Raw genomic sequence first — 6,007 nt, forward strand, 5'->3', positions numbered from 1 at the left:
AATTATCCCCAAAGGAATCCAATGACAGTCCTCTGAAAGGGCATGTGTTGTTAAATGATACCAAATGACAGCCATGTGGCACAACGCTCTGCGCTTCTTTCCTTTGCACACGGTCTCAAACTGAATGACCTCAACTCAATATCCTGTCTGCTATCAATGAGATTATGCAGGCATGCTAACAACAGGAAATTTGCTCTCACAGGGATTGACCAACAGCCATTTATAGTGACTCATGACTCAGAAGTAAGTCATGGCAGCGCTGCCTCAGACCGCACTGCAGCACAAGCTTGTATTTTTATAATCAGTCATAGTGGGAACAACAGGTTATCACTACAGGATTGTCACTTCATGTGGTGAGTCACAGCTCAAGTGGAGGCAAACCGGAAGTCAAATTTTCACTGCGGCTGCAAAGATTAAGATCACGACGACTATATAAGGGAAGAGAAAAGACCTACCTGAAGTGTGACTCACGTGTTGGATCCGATCATGTGGGTCCATACGGTATCAGGGAGAAGTCGCATCAGCAGATTCACACACTGTTGATGAGCAACAAGCATATGACTGTTGTACCGGTCTGTTACAACAGGACACCGACCCATTTCCGTTTGTGGGCTGCAGCACTCACAGAAGGTCACCATCTCAACCCTTCTTCAGAAACAAGGACATTTACTCTGGTCACGGTGACTCTGAAGTTCCTGCTTCTTTTCCTGGGAATAACACCACATATAGAAACATTACAAGCAGACAGCACCAGTTTTTTATTGAAATATTGAAATTTGACTTTTTTTCTTTTAGGTACAAAAAATAAATTAAATAAAAAAGACAATTGAGACCGTATTTGGATCTTCACGTTGAAAAATGAAACTGAACAGTTATCAACAGACTGAAGAAAAAAGCATGGAAAATAATTTTACGTAACACTGGCAGGATTTCTCAATTTCTAGAATCTTGCCCATGAAGCTTTCTGTTTTGTTTGAGGTCCTTGAGACAGCATACAAGCAGGAGTGTGAAATGAACTTGCCTGTCCCCTCCTGTAAATGCAGACACACACAGTTGGACATTACAATGATTTATATAATACCTGGAGACATAATCCTATCCTTCATGACTGAACTAACCCGAAACCAAGATAGAGCTGGGTCTCACAATGTGACTGTTTAAATAGATGTATGTCTCCACAACATGAGTAATACATTATTCACACATAAACATGAACACAGTTTATATGACTAAAAATGATGGCAAAGCACAAGTCCTCTTTTAACTTTACATTTTAGTTTTAATTCTGCCCTGTTGTTCAAAAATAAATTCACCGTATACACATTTGCTATCTCTTTATTTGCATTTATCGGTCCTGAAAGCATCCTTTGAGTCCACTGCGACGATCACACACTCAAACAGATGAACGCGTGAGTGGGAAACACAGTCTGGCTCCTGATTTTAGCGCCATTGTCCAAACATATCGGAGGATTTGTTCCTCCCACGAAGCTGTTGTCTTGTTAAAAGTAATTGCATCGGAAATTAAACAGTTGCTCGCACTCAAAATTCAAAACATAACTTTGAAACAAGCCGGGATGTAAAACAAAGACGACACAACTCGTTATTAATGTGATCCGATTAGGTTCAAGATTTGTCAGTATTGTTGATGCACATCAAGTAAAACATCTTTGTATTTTCTGATATGATCAGTTGACAAACCAAATGCTAATTCTTCCATTTTTAAGTAAGAAAAGTAGTTTTTTTTTGGTCTGCTTTTTGGTTTGTTATATAAGATGAAAGGTTGTGTGGTTATTCTGTGTTCCCCAGCTCATTGTAATAAAACTGCCTCTATAACAATGAAGAAAAAAAAAAAAAAAAGACAAACTCAATTTAGAAGTTTGTATGTCCACAGATTCCGGTGTGTGATGTTCACAAAAAGCCGAGCTTTGTTGGTGGTTTGCACTTCTGCAGGCTGCCTGCGAGGATTTTGCTGAGTGACAAGCAATTATACTGAGAGGAAAAACAGCTCTTCTTCCTGTTGTTCATAGCACAGAGTTGTGCAACGGCCTGAGGTTTCAAAAGATTTGTCACCGAGGCCTTGAACTGAGAATTGCTTCCTCTACTTAAGTGGATTATGTGATATAAACAAAGGTAACATACAAAGTCATTTACAGAAATACAGCTCTGGTTTGATGTGAAAAAAAAGTCGTGTTTGTGAGGGGAGTGCAAACAAAAGTGAAAGAGCGAGGAGGGAAGACAAACTGTCATCTGTAGAGTGAGGAAGGAGGAGCCGGCTGCATGTTTAGGGTGCGTTTTATGTGTGTGAGTGTGTAGGACGGTTATGATGTTGAGCCTCTGGTACGCCATGTGCTCCGCCGTCGCTGGAGGAACTGTCAGGAGCTGTTGAGCGATTGATGGCTTTCTCCGAGAAAACAAGGTGTTCTGTTTTTGCCGAGGAGATCAGCGAGAAACACTTTTATATGGTCGTGACCAGTTTGCCCCCGAGCTCTGTTCACTTCTAAACAAGTGTAGGTCAAACCCACACAAAGAAAAGCGTGCAGGCAATCACACCCACGCTGTATACACCAAACAAGGTTTTCACAAACAAAGGTCTTGGCTTTGTTACTTGATCGATTTTCAAATCTGACAGGAAAGACATTTGTGACATTTTGAATCTTATACTTAGCGTAGTTTAAATAGATGGTGAGATAAGAAGAATTGGTCTTAAGTACAGTTTTGTTGTACCTGTTACATTTCCAGGTGAAATATTTAACTCCATTAAGTTTATTTGTTTGCTATTTTTTTATGGTTATTTTAAGGATTGCCTTTTTATAGACTAAACGTGTAACATTTTATACGTTAAACAGCTTTAACCCTAAAATACTGCTAATGTAACACTGGCAGAAGTCACTCAGCTGCATCATGGGTACTTTCACTTTTGATACATTAAGAACATTTTTCCAGTGATACTTCTGTGCTTTTACAAAAAAAATATTTGAATCGGCATTTACTTCTAAGTTATAATTATGTATTTTTTGTGATGGCATGACTTCTTTTCCCTGTGGATCTTTGTATATCTTCATATCAATCATTGTCAAATACAAAACTCTGTATCATACTCCAAAATCCTGAACTTTTCACACACACCAAATAATGTATGTCACGATTAAATGTGTAGAAAATAATGCCCATAAATTCTACAGTTTCTGTTTTGCATTTATTGGTATTCAATATAACATTAAATTCAATTTTTCAATTGAATTTCACAAAATATAAGTGTGACGTAAGGGTTAAATGTGATGTAAACAATAGAAATATTTTCCAATCTAATTTTGAAGCTACTTAATGGAAACCTTCGGGGTGAAAAGGGGATCAATTTGAGTGTTTTTTTTACACACTTACAATACAGTAAACTATTTGTTCATGATGAAGAGAAGTCTAAAACTGTTATGTTCAGCAATCTAATTTCTTCTATAAGATGGCCAGACATTGGTCATCTGTTTCCTTATCACATCCATCCAGAGACCCCCAGTTTCTATTCTTTGTGACCATTGGGACACCAGCTGACATCACACACAACCCACACACACACACACACACACACACACTCATAGCCACACACACACACACACACACACACACACTCATAGCCACACACACACACACACACACACACACACACACTCTGCACTAACTCCCCTGAGGTTGCAGCCAGCACAATGTCATTATCATCCATCGGATCGTACGTGGTCACTGCCCATTCAGTGCTGCTGACGTGCCTTTTGTGCTCAGTAATTCTTCTCACAGAAGCACCCCCCCCCCACACACACACACACACACACACACACCCGAACACCATGTCCTATGCCCTCCCGTCTACTGTGGCCCATCTGTAATCCCATCCCCCACCCTGCACCCCCATATCCGCCCGGTCTCGCTCTACACTTCTCCAAAACAAACCAGCTGTCTTGGCCGGTCCTGTCCCCGGGGGCGTAAACAGGTGTCGAGAGGGCCTCGGGGCCTCAGCATGTGACACATGGCAGCACACTCCTCCAGCCCTCTTGTCCGGCCTGCCAACACACCAGAGAGGGAGAGAGTGGTGTGTTTTACAGCTGTAGTCTTGATTGTTACTACAGACAAGGAGTTGTTGATAGCTGGTGCAAAAAAAAAAAAAAAAAAACCCTGCACATAAAATGTCCTCTGAGTCAAACCATCATTTCACAGTTACTGTTTGATGGAACTGGTTAAAAAAAAAAAAAGCATGTTTTTTTCTTTTATTCATTTTGTGACGTAAGTGATAAAAAAAAGAGCTGTAAATCTGTTTTCCTGAAGATCTTTCAACTCTGCCTACAGCTATGACATGCCTTTAGCAGATGTAAGAAAAATATATACACTGCTGTGTGACCAAAATAGATAAAAGGAGAGGGGTCTGTCCTGCTGAGCCTAAAGCCAGCTGTATTTTTAGCACAAACCACACACTGTGCTCGGAGAGGGGGACGGCTGGACGCAGGTCAATGTGCCTGCACACACATACCGAAATGGCAACCACAAGTCAATGCTACTATTCTTGTATAACTGTGAACTGTCAGTGGAGGCACTGACTAAAAGGTTTGCACTTAACCACCATTACCATCCCAATATGTGTTCATTTGCACACCAAAAGTTCTTCTTCTTCAGCGTGTCACTCTACTTCAAAAACCAATTCATGAATTGAAACCCGCTCAAGGGCCCGAGCTTCTTCGTGCAGAGCAATCACAACTTTCACAGCTCTTTCCAGCGCTTGCAAGTTTGAAAAAGCGCCCTTGAACACAGTAAAGTTCTTCTTTTGAAGAGAACAAAGGCAGCGTCACACCCTCGACTGTCCCACTATCACTCTCTCTCTCCGAGAGCTCGGCACCACTTCACAGCCTATTGTGCATCTGCCACTTGACTCTTTGACACCGTGTGTGTGTGTGTGTGTGTGTGTGTGTGTGTGTGTGTGTGTGTGTGTGTGTGTGTGTGTGTGTGTGTGTATGAACTAATGAGTGTCTGGGGGGGTGGGGGTGTAAATGTGTGCGCACATGCATATCCCAAAGCTAAAGTTGTGATTCGGGGGGGTTAGCCAAGCTGCCACCTTGTTGAGTGGCCGTCCCGAGTTTGTACCTCTTCACAAGCCGAGGCAAGTTGGTGGATCATCTTCTGAGTGCGTGCGTGACTTGTATCGCCATCCATCTTACAGCAGCTCCTCCGTTATGGAGACAAACAACCCACTGAGCAATTACTGCAAAGTCTTGTGCGGGAGATGCTGAATGTCAAACCTCAAGTCTTTATTCAACAAACACACACAGGAATGCATTATTATGTAAGAGCAGTCAGGCGACTGCCAGTGGGGGTGAGCAATTAAGAATATGTGTCTTTTCACACATGTTGAAAACCTACACTTTATTACCATGTGGAGGGAAAGAAGATCATCACAGCCCTCTCTGGACTATAATTATGTTACATAGATAAACTAAAACTGACTCATTCGGGAGGTTTTCAAGACGCCCCCCTCATTGCACTTCACAGGGACATATTGTACTTTCTACTCGACCACATCTATTTGACAGCTTTAGTGACTTATAAGATGAAGATTTGACACAATGGACAATGTAACACACTATTAAAATACAACTGTTTAAGATTAAATCTGGTTTCCAACCTTTTTGGCACCTGACGTCTTCCAAACAGCAGTCACATTTCTGATGTCTGAGATGTTAACAGCACCATCAGATAGTGATTTCTTTCCCTCTGAACTATTCACGTGGTTTTATTTAAAAAGAAAAAGAAAAAAGTAAAACAATTGAAAACAGATTTGTATATCAGAACTTTGTTTTTACTTCTTTCCTCTGCTAGTAACCCTTCAGATGTATCTGCTGTCCCTGCATATAAAGTAGTTCAAATTAATTCCACCAGCAGCAGCGACAGCATTAAAATGCTGCTTATACAATGATGCTGCACTATAAATAATATATATATATATATAATAATATAAATAATACATCAATCT

The sequence above is a fragment of the Embiotoca jacksoni genome, unplaced genomic scaffold, assembly GCF_022577435.1.
Source record: "Embiotoca jacksoni isolate LCO1_2020_lvr unplaced genomic scaffold, fEmbJac1.0.p SCAF_6, whole genome shotgun sequence".
NCBI lineage: Eukaryota > Metazoa > Chordata > Actinopteri > Embiotocidae > Embiotoca > Embiotoca jacksoni.